Here is an 11,865-nt window from a genome sequence, read left to right as displayed (position 1 = left end):
TGTTTCTGGTCTCTTCCGTTTCTCTTTTTTGACTATAGCTGTGCTGATCTTTCTCAACTCCCTTCAAGGCACATTGATATGGTTTGGCTGTGTCCCCACCCAAATCTCATCTTGAAGTATAGTTCCCATAACCCCCATATGTTGTGGGAGGGACCCAGTGGGAGGTGATTGAATCACGGGGACAGTTACTCCCATACTGCTGCTGTCATGATAGTGAGTTCTCACAAGATCTGATGGTTTTATAAGGGGCTTTTACCCCTTTGCTCAGCACTTCTCCTTCCTGCTGCCATGTGAAGAAGGACGTGTTTGCTTCCCCTTCCACCATGATTGTAAGTTTCCTGAGGCCTCCCCAGCCATGCTGAACTCTGAGTCAATTAAACCTCTTTCCTATATAAATTATCCCAGCCTCAAGTATGTCTTCATTGGCAGTGCAAGAATGGGCTAATACACACATGAAGCTACTACTATCCACTCCCACATAAAAATCCCTGCTGCAATTGGGGCTACTGTCTGCCAAGGTCTGTCTGGCTTATGTAGGGGCCATGCATTTCATTTGCCAGTAAATTAAAGAACATAAAAGGGACTACCACCCAGGCACCCTTTGGATCTTTAAGGGTGGCACTAACTTCTGCAATTCCCTTGGTGTGTGAAATTGTTTTAGGTGTACTATATTGCTGGTGGAGGCAGTTTCAGAGATTTCCACTTGGCCTTCCCACTGTATGATAGCTTTTACTGCACAGGTCAAAAACTCCAAATGAGTATTCTGACAACTACTAAGTATGTCCACTACAATCTTGCATTCAGAGACTGGGGAACTGAACACTTTGTTAATCCATGGGCTCCAGGTGAGTTGGACATGAGCCAGGATTCCACCATTGCTTGGCCTCCCATATACCCCTACTCTGCTAGAGTGGCCATGATGGGGCTTCAGGTCTCTGGCTGTCAATATCAAGGTAGACCTTAGGTTCAACAGTTCTCAAAATGTCAAGGTATATCCATTTCTTCAGAATATAGTTGCCTGTGTAAATGGCTGTAGATGCCTTTGAGAAGGAATGAGGAAGAATCATTAATATATCCACTTGCTGTGGTGTTATAGTGATTCATCCTTATGGGGACCAAGCCACTCCATTAGTCAATGAATTTTGGGTCTGAAAATTGGCTTAGGTCTGGAATCTAAACTAGAGACTGTGACATTTTAATTTCTGTATTCAACCTCCTGATTATCCATTCTTGATTTCTTTTGTAGTTTAGATGGAATGATACCCTTATTGTCTGCCCACTTATCTTGCCCTGGGAATACCATGCACTGTTAACCATGTTCATAGCTCTTGCTGGCTCAGGCTCTTATGATTGCCACTTCTACAGTGCTGTTCATTATCATAATTGCACCCACCTGGCTTCTGAAGCTTCAGTGCCACCACCTGGCTTCCATTATTACCATGGCTTTCTGGGAGCCCAGTTCTGTAAAGCTTCTCCTATCCTCGGCCCTGAACTCCAGAGAAGAACATCACTGAACTCCACAACAACTCTGGCTGGCATCCTCTCACTAGTATATTCCTTATGGGTCTGGCAAACTGCTTCCTTGGCATTCCCACAAAATATAGCCAGTTGGTGAACATTTTAGCCTTACATTGTATATCCTGCCACTGCAGCCTGCCTGCTACTGTGAGCCTCTTGATCCCCCTTGCTCAACTTTGTACCATGGAGTTGTAGAATTTCAAATAAAGTGAGTGTGAGCCATCATTTTCCCAAAGTTTTCAAAGCCAGCCTAGCAATGCATTACCATCATCTTCAGTGGATCCTGCCATTGTTAAATCCTGTGTTAAGGAAGAGGGCTGCCATATTGATAAACTATTGTATTGAATATTGTCTATGATATTCAATTCCCCTTAGTTCAGCACACCCAGAATCCAGTTCCGTAATTTCTCCCCAGAGACTCTGGTATATGGGAACTGTATCCTGTGTCTCATTTGGTCTAAGTCCTTTTCTCCCCTTGCAGGCCCGATGCTCACACAACTCAGCTGTGTTGTCACTTGACCCTACTTATTGGTCTGGCTGACAGGGGACAGGGTAGCTACATCCAGAGGTGGGCGTGTGTTGTTTTTTTTTTTTTTTTTTTTAAGGTCTCAGCTCATCTTCAAGGTGGTGGTTACTAGTCTTGAAAAAGGAAGAGTGGGCCCAGTTCTGCAGGTTTGAAGTCCTGTTTTCTAGCAGAGAATAGGTAGTTTTTGAAGGGTATTCAAAAGCTGAGATATCTTTGTGTGAGATAGGGGGCCTGGATCCACGGCAGAACAAGACATTGTGTGATACTTCATATGATAAGTAATTCCTTAATTCTTTGGTCATTTCTGGGAAGAGCGTGAAGCTATATTTTTGACCTTTTGAAGCAACAGCAGGGAAAGTTGTTGCTTGTATTATGTTACGTTTTCAGTGTTTCACATCCCCTTTCATTGTTCTCATGATATCATTTCCTATCACATGCCAAATATATCCTAAGTACTTCTGTGTCCATCTGTTTCTGTGGAACCCCAGAGCAGTCATAAGACATATTTAAAAATACTTGTTTATTAGGCTCCAGCGTGTTTGGAAATCTGCTTCCTAAATATATTTACTCACACAAGTTCCTCCTTTGGTTACAGATATTTTATTAGATTTGTGTTTGAGGAGTGGGTGAAAAGAAGGGCAGTGGTAGCAGGAAAGAAGGAAAGAGTATGGTTAGGTTGTGCCCAGGATCCATGAATCCTAAATGGACTGCATCCAAAATGAATTATTTCAGGGGCTTCTGCAGCTGTTTGTAAATACAGGTAGTTAAGGAAGTAGCACAATATGATGGAAAAAGGATTTGGAATCAGAATGCCTTTATTGAAGTCCTAGTTTCTCTATGGAAAGTGGGATGACCGTAGTCAAGTCATTTGACTTCTTTCTGTTGTGGTTTCCACATTTGAAAAAACGAGAATAATAATACTACCTGCCCTGCCAATTTCAAAAAGAGCTATTTGAAATATTAATTAAGATTCTGGACATGCCTTTCCTTCTGGTGGCAGCCATCAGGTAAGCCAAGGTGGGTGCATACAAGTACATCCAGGAGCTATGGAGAAAGAAGCAGTCTGATGTCATGCACTTTCTTCTAAGGGTCCGCTGCTGGTAGTACCACCAGCTCTCTGCTTTCCACAGGGCTTCCCACCCTACCTGGCCTGATAAAGCACACCGACTGGGCTACAAGGACAAGCAAGATTATAGTATTCGTGTTCACCGTGGTGGCTGAAGACATCCAGTTCCTAAGGGTGTAACTTACGGCAAGCCTGTCCATCATGGTGTTAACCAGCTAAAGTTTGCCCGAAGCCTTCAGTGCTTTGTAGAGGAGCGAGCTGGCCGCCACTTTGGGGCTCTAAGAATACTCAATTCTTACTGGGCTGGTGAAGATTCCACATACAAATTTTTTGAGGTTATCCTCATCGATCCATTCCATAAAGCTTTCAGAAGAAATCCTGACACCCGATGGATCACCAAAAACTGGTCCACAAGCACAGGGAGATGCGTGGGCTGACATCTGCAGGCTGAAAGAGCTGGGGCCTCGGAAGGGCCATAAGCTCCACTACACTATTGGTGGTTCTCACTGGGCAGCTACTCTCTAGCTCCACTGTTACTGCGAATACAAGTAAAGTTTGTACAATTCATACCTAATAAACAATTTAGGACAGGAAAGAAAAGATTCTGGACACGAAACACTTTGTAAATTTTAAGAGACCGTTTAGGTTGGTGATGATCTTCCTGTTGCAATTAGCATTGAATAGTTATAAACTAAAGGCAAACTATTCCTAAAGGGTGAATTTGCCACTTGAAGTGATGGTTTCCTTCCTATAAAATTTCTTGCATTTTATTTTGTAATATTTCAAAGTAAATAAATATTGTCAAATGAAACCTGGAAATATTTTATGTTTTAAATTAATAATCATTTCTAGTTTCATACCATGAATATTGAAAAAAAGTTTTTATATCCTCAAAAAAAAAAAAACTACAGGTTATAACCACAGAGAAGGCAAACTGGTTTTTCCTATGCTCCTAAGCACATTCTACCCAGAGGGATAGCTGCATAAGTTTGTAGACATATCTGAGGATTCAAAGTAAACTTCTAAATATACAGAACTCCATGCAAGAAAATGATACTTTATTTTAAAGTAAAATTTGAGTTTAAAAATAAAAGTGTTTTTTAATAAGTTCTGTGCTGAGATAAACAGGCCTGCCCTCTCTCCTCCTCTCCCCACTATAATTATCTTCGTTCCCCCAAAAATCACATAAGGTTTCTTTCTTGCTTAACATTATTTCTTTCTGCCTCATCCCGGCCTATTCTCACTTCCTTTGGGTCTGTTTCTCCCAGGCAACATGTAGAGTTTTCAGGTAATAAGCAATATTTAACTATCCTTTCTTAAGGAAGATTCTGGATATTCATTGATTCCCTTTCCTCACTTTCAATATCTTCTGTATCTGTTTCTTTCTTTCCAAAAATGTATTATTATTATTATATAATATACATAAGGTAATTAGACCCAATAATACAGTTATTATTATTAGGAATAACTAAATATTTTGCCGATTTAAAATTACTCTTTAACTAATAGTAGAAAGAAATCCTTGAAAGATATTATCCTCCTAAAGAAACAGCACATTGAAATGATTCTCTTGGATATATAACAAGCTTGCAATGAAAAACAATTAAGCTCATAAAAATATAATCCCTTGGCTTGCCTGGCATCCTACCTGCCCTGCCAAAGAAAAGAAAATGTGCTTATCAAATCAAATTATTCCAGTTGGTTGTTCTTCTTAATCAAATCACTGGCATAACTGCCAAATCCATTCCCTTGGGCGGCCTGCCACACACTCCTGATAGAACCAAATAGAACCAAAACACTAGGCATGACAAAAAACCAAACACCGCATGTTCTCACTCATAGGTGGGAATTGAACAATGAGAACTCATGGACACAGGAAGGGGAACATCACACTCCGGGGACTGTTGTGGGGTGGGGGAAGTGGGGAGGGACAGCATTAGGAGATATACCTAATGCTAAATGATGAGTTAATGGGTGCAGCAAAACAACATGGCACATGGATACATATGTAACAAACCTGCACATTGTGCACATGTACCCTAAAACCTAAAGTATAATAATAATAATAATAATAATAAAACAAAGGTGAAACCAAGACAGAGCGGGGAACTGGACAAGTCCATTGTTCCCCTAAGCCCAGGGGGAAGAGGGACCCTGCTGAGATCACCCACATTTCAGCCCTATGATCCTCTGTGGGGGATGTTAGACTTTCAAAGAGGCATGTGTTTTCCTTTTGTTTGTTTGTTTGCTTGCTTTTTTGAAACACAGTTTCGCTCTTATGATCCAGGCTGGAGTGCAATGGCTCAATCTCGGCTTACTGCAAACTCCACCTCCTGGGTTCAAGCGATTCTCCCACTTCAGTCTCCCAAGTAGCTGGGATTACAGGCACCGGCCACCATGCCTGACTATTTTTTGTATTTTTAGTAGAGACAGGGTTTGACCATATTGACCAGGCTGGTCTTGAACTCCCAACGTCAGGGGATCTGCCCGCCTCGGCCTCCAAAACTGCTGGGATTACAGGTGTGAGCCACTGCATCTGGCCGCATGTGTGTTTTGGAAACAAAACATATTCAATATTGTGATAAAAGTGTATAGTTGGAAAGCCAAATAAAAGTGCTTATTTTGAAATTTCAAATCTTTTATTTTATTTTATTTTATTTTTTCCCAAGGAGGGCATGGATTTTGAAACATTGAGAAATGCTATCCAGATTCTTTTTTGTCTTTCTGCTTCTTATGAGAACTTGCCTGATGTTCTGGCAGAGCTAAGGTCTGTATTGACGCTGTCAAAACCCATCAGAAAGTTAAAATCATGTATGCTACCAGCTTCACAGCGTGCAAGGGGGAGAAACCCGGCCTCCATAGGATCCATGGCCCAAGGCACAGAAGCTCATGGCATTTGCCTCCAGGCTTCTCGTCCTCAGTCTGTCTGTTTATGGAAACCGTAATCTCAATGCCCATGGTGGCACATGAAGCTCAAGTCATGTGCCTAGAAGGAGCAGAGGGAGCTCTGGATAAGTTTGGATACAAGGAGAGTTGCCATCCCAGGACAGAGTGATTTTCCACACCAATTTCCTGAGAAAGAAGAAGGAAGGAGAGGGATGAAGGGGAAGGGAAACTTGGCCACATTTATCACTGTGGGCTTATTTAAGCCTTTTGCTAAGTAAACATAGAAAAATACAGTGAAACCAGACTTCATTACTATATCCAGAAAGTATTTTACATGATTAACTGCTTTTTAGTCTCCAAATCCTGGAAGGCAGCTCTGCAGAATGCACTAATAGTTCTCAGAAAACCCGTAAGAAAGTTAAAAGTACGTATGTTAGTGGTGTCAGGAAATATTAATGCATACGTGTTGTAATGGTTTTTATTGTTTTTGAAAAATTATTTATTTATTTATTTGAGACAGAGTCTTGCTCTGTTGCCCAGGCTGGAATGCAGTGGCACAATCTTGGCTCACCACAACCTCCAGCTCCCGGGTTCAAGCGATTATCCTACTTCAGCTTCCCTAGTAGCTGGGACTACAGGCATGCACCACCACACCCGGCTAGTTTTTTTATTTTTAGTAGAGATGGGGTTTTGCCATGTTGGCCAGGCTGGTCTGGAATTCCTGACCTCAGGTGTTCCACCAGCCTTGGCCTTTCAAAGTGCTGGGATTACAGGTGTGAGCCACTGCACCTGGACAAAAATTCTTTATTTTAAATATTTGTGGGTACATCATGTTGTAATGTTGGTCATTCCATACAGAGGAATAAAGATGGAAGTCTTTACCATCTTTATCAGAGTAATCATTTGGTAATTGACAAAAAGGATAAAGAATTGGCCAGTTTCTATACCTGAGATTTACTGAATATTTGAAGTTATTATTGGAATCAGTGGTGATTTCTGAGAAGTGAAGGCTAAAGATTTTATGGTCTCTGCATTCTCTACTCAAAAATGGAGCACTTACTCTACGTAGACTTGTCTTTCAAAGACCCTGAGGATCCCCAGCTTGAGAAAGTACAGATTTGAGGGCAGAAGTCTCCCTAGCTGAGGCCACATTCATCTCATCTATGCACACAGTAGCCTAGACTCTGATTTCAGAAACAAAGTTACTAGGTTCCACAATCCCACTATTAACCAGCAGATGCTGAAATTACATAATTACTATATTGGGAATGCCTTTGCTTGGCCTAACACTTTACTATAAAATGCAAATATACTTAAGAGGGATAATAGAATATATTTCATCTAGCATTTGTATTTTAATGGAGAGAAGTTTATGACAACTCAGGAGCCAGTTCTGATAAGTGCATGGATAGAGGATGAGGGCACTGAGCATCTGAAATGACTGTGACGAAAGGGGGCACACACAGAGGGCCCAGGGGACTATGGAATCATTTTGCTCATTTATTCCCCAGCCTTACTTTATTGCACTTTAGCCCTGACAGCATTCTCCTCTTGGGATAGCATAAGTTATCTGGATAAAAGAAAGAGACAGAAACTTGTAAAACAAAACAAAACAAAAGGTAAACCAAGACTCCTCATGTGATGAGGCAAGTGGAACAAGCTGGAACATCGCTTGGCCAATAGAGGATAAAGAAAACCCACAACAGGAAGGATGTGGTGGCTCATGCCTGTAATCCCAACACATTGGTAGGCCAAGACGGGAGGATCACTTGAGACCAGGAATTCAAGTCATTTTAGATGCTCAGTGCCCTCATCCTCGCTCCTTGTGCTTATCAGAACTAGCTCCTGAGTTGTCATAAACTTCTCTCCATTAAAACACAAATACTAGATGAAATACATTCTATTGTCCCTCTTAAGATTATTTGCATTTTAAAGTGTTAAGCCCAGCATTCTCTCTGCCCCTACCCTCCTAAGCCTGTCTTGTCCACACCCTTCCACCACACAATGTGCTCTGTCCCAGTGACCCTTGTGTTCCTGGGCCATCCTCCTGGGGCACTGTTTTGAGGAAACTGTGCTCTTACTTAGTATCAGCAGGGGGGTTACCCAGAAGACCTAACCAGGACTAATAGGTCAGAAATAGGCTGAATCTCACCAGGTCCTTCAAATTCTCACGGTTCTTCAATCTTCCCACCCCATGTCTACCAGCACCATCAAGGCTCCTATGCCCATTTCTTATGGGTGTCCGTCCATGACCTGGACAGATAGAAATTGGGAGCCTACAACATGGCCAGCCCTGGGAATGTAGGTGGGACCAAACAAAACACAAACCCTTGTCTTCATGGTATTATAGTTTAGTGGGGGATACAGGCAGTAAGTAAGATAAATAAAACGTAGTAAGCAGTAAGCTGTATGGAGAAACATTAAGCAGGGATGGGTAGAAGACATGTTAGGGGGAGGTGATTGCAATTTTTAATTACGATGGTTAGGGGAAGTCTCACGGAGAAGGTGACATTCCAGTAAAGACCTGAAGGAGGTGAGGAAGGATATCTGGGGGAGAGTGTTACAGGAAAAGGTACCAGCAAGTGCATAGCTGAGGCCAGAACATGCCTGGCCTGTCTGAAAAATGCCCAGAAAGTAAATATGGTTGGAGCACAGTTAGTGGGGAGGAGATGAGAGCAGATGAGGTGGAAGAGGTAAAGTGGCTAGGCCACAGAGGCCATTGTGAGTGAGATAGGCGACAATTCTCACCATCATCTCCCTACTATTGCAAAACCCACAGATGCTGAAGCACCACCGTAGGATGCTCCCGTGGGGAGCCAGGAGGACGATATATCCTTTCCTCCAGAAAGAAGTCAAAGGATTTACTATAGACACCTAGATGTTCTACCCTGTTTGGAGCCTTTGTCAGTTTCAGGCATCATCCTTATATGTTTCTTGATCCCCTAAATGGCAGTTACATATGTTTGTGTCAGGAATTGGGTTTGCTCTCAGCTGCTACAGAGATATATGTTTGTAGGGTTTCATTTGCTCTTGACTTTTCAGCCAATTAATTCAAGAGCAGAGGAAGTATATGGAAAAAATTTACAATGAGAGATATAGGCACTTTTGGCTGGGCGTGGTGACTCACACCTGTAATCCCAGCCTTTTGGGAGGCCAAGGCGGGCGGATCACTTGACGTCAGGAGTTCGAGACCAGCCTGGCCAACATGGTGAAACGCCGTCTCTATGAAATATACAAAAATTAGCCGGGCATGATGATGCATGCCTGTAATCCCAGCTACTTGGGAGGCTGAGGCAGGATAATTGCTTGAACCCAGGAGGCAGAGGTTGCAGTGAGCTGAGATCATGCCACTGCACTCCAGCCTGGGTGACAGAGTGAGACTCCATCTAAAAAAAAAAAAAAAAAAAAAAAAGAGAGAGAGAGCTAGGCAATAGGCATTTTTGCCTATCAGAGATATACCACTAAGAATATCAAGATAAGATAATGACCTGTGGAAGATAAGAGAGGAGATTATGAATTCAAAGGGAATACAATTCACCTGCATCTGTCACAGGGCATCCCTGTGACTAGATCAGCTATATTTGTCTCCATACAGAAAAAATGTGTGCCTCTCGATGCAATAGTTATACTTAGATAGTTAAGACTTGCTACCTTTCAAACTATTTTAATCTATTTTATATTTCATAGTATCCAAATGTCATTGTACTATTTTAATGAAGAGAAGATTTTTAAGAATAGGTCAAAATCACACAGATTGAATTCAAGAGCAGAAAACATTCAGCAGAGACTGAAAATCAATGATTCTAAGCCCACTCTACCCTTTTCATAATGACAATGATGTTTCATACAATTTCTCTGTATTAAAAGCTACTACTTGGAACACTTATTCTATGCTGGATACTGTAGTAGGTGTGTATTAACTCTTCACATGTATTAACCCATTACAAAATTTCTAAAATATTCTATTTTTATACCATTTTATAGATAAAAAAAATTGATGCTTAGAATGTTTAAGAAATTTGCCCAGGGCTCCCAAGCACTGCCTGTGTTGCTATGTGTAGCTACCAAAGGCACACGCTGTCACCTACTTTGCAGAGGGAGGCATGGAAAACACCACCAAAATATACTCAAATCTTAAGAAGCAATAAGCAGATGGATATCATTAGATCTTTCTGTCCTTTTTAATCTGGTTTATTCCCTGATGGATTTCTCTGATGAATGAGGGATGTGCTCTCTTTAGAGAGCCAGATGTAGGTTAGGCAAGCTGTAGGGAATCTTGGCTTGTTCAGATTTTCCAGGCCTGTCCATTGACCTGAAAATCTTGTAAAAATAGATACAGACACATGATTTCACTTTTTCCATATCCAAGTCCAGTTTCAACCAAGCAGTTCAAATTTTTGTGCTTAGGAGAACATCATGGACATAAGCCAAATGAACGGTGATACTCCCAGCTTGCACTGTTGGTCCTACTCGAATTTATGCAGCACTGCTCCTCTGAGATTTTGTTTTCTCTCCCTTATCTCAGAAAGAGATATGCAAAAAAATCTCCATAGTAATAAAGTAAGTAGAATATACACTAAAGGTCTTGGTCACTTCTTTCCTCAACCATAGCAGAGAGAACAGAAATGACCCCAGGGCTCCAGAAAAGCTCCCCACTGGGGACACTAATCAGTCCAAAGGCACATCGTTTACTTTCCTTGTGTTCTGGTCACTCAGGAGTATGAGAAACCTGCTTTGTAAAATTGTGACTGAGACAGTGAAAGAGATCTAACCTAACTGAGTCCATTCTGGTTGTAACCTTTCAGCTGTCTTTGTTCCTTCCTGGGCACAGACTGAGCTGACTTTGGGAGGAACTTAGTTTATAGTTTAAAACAAAGACAATAACAGCCCTTTCCCAAAACAAACCTCCTTCTTGCCTGGGGACTAGACTGCCTTTGTAGGACAGTCTACAAGATTAGAAATTATGGTTTAGGAGTCATGCAGCTGGAGCCTACCAAATTCTGAACCTCCCTAAACTCCTCCTAAAATCAGTGCTTGAGATATTTTGCAGACCCTGCACTTGATGGATCAGCTGGCACCGACAGGTTGACAAACTCACTTAACTGATTTTATGGCACCAACCAAGAACTGACTTAGCCCAAGAGGACAGCTTCAACTTTCCATGATTTCATCTGCTACCTAACCAACCAGCACTCCTGGCTCACTGGCTTCCCTCAACCCACTATCTTATCCTTAACAACTCTGATCCCCGAATGCTTGGGGAGGTTGACTTGAGTAATAATACAACTCCAGTCTCCTGCAGAGCCAGCTCCGTGTGAATTACTCTTTCTCTATTGCAATTCCCCTGTCTTGATAAATTGGCTTTGTCTAGGCAGCAAGCAAGGTGAACCCACTGAGCAGTTATACACACACAGGTGCCAAGTATCTCAAAATCCAAACTCCCTATGGTTTTGGTCACAAGATCCTTCACCTACTTTCCCCCCACCATTTCCATACACTCTTGTTTCATTGCTGTCTACTTAAATCCATAGCATTTACAAAAAAGTGGCTCTCTCTTTACAAGTGTGTGGCATTCAAGGGAAGTTCTCTGTTACTGTGATTTTTATAAATCAAATAAATGCTCTTCCATTGGTGTACATTGCTATTCCAAAAATGCCTGCCATGTGAAGGGGCCAATTTATACATTCGTATAAGTAGATATGTGTAATATACATTTATTATCTTTACAAGATATCTTAAAATTCACACGCTTCAATCTTTTTGAAATCTCATATTTATGAAGAATATAATTTCTGACAAAATCATTTTTTAATACTGAATTCAAGTTAGTGAAAACCTCTAGTGAAACAACGTGGTGATGAAATTTGAA

At 41.5% G+C, this 11,865-nt stretch overlaps 1 pseudogene; it reads left to right on the top strand.

Moving 5' to 3' along the window:
- Window positions 1-754: 754 nt before the first annotated feature.
- On the top strand, window positions 755-3,635 carry LOC116476932 (large ribosomal subunit protein eL15-like; annotated as a pseudogene).
- Window positions 3,636-11,865: the final 8,230 nt, after the last annotated feature.

The sequence above is a fragment of the Hylobates moloch genome, unplaced genomic scaffold (assembly GCF_009828535.3).
Source record: "Hylobates moloch isolate HMO894 unplaced genomic scaffold, HMol_V3 SCAFFOLD_2, whole genome shotgun sequence".
Lineage (NCBI taxonomy): Eukaryota > Metazoa > Chordata > Mammalia > Primates > Hylobatidae > Hylobates > Hylobates moloch.
The sequence above is the reverse complement of the archived record's forward strand: the minus strand, read 5'-3'. Positions and strand labels throughout refer to the sequence as shown.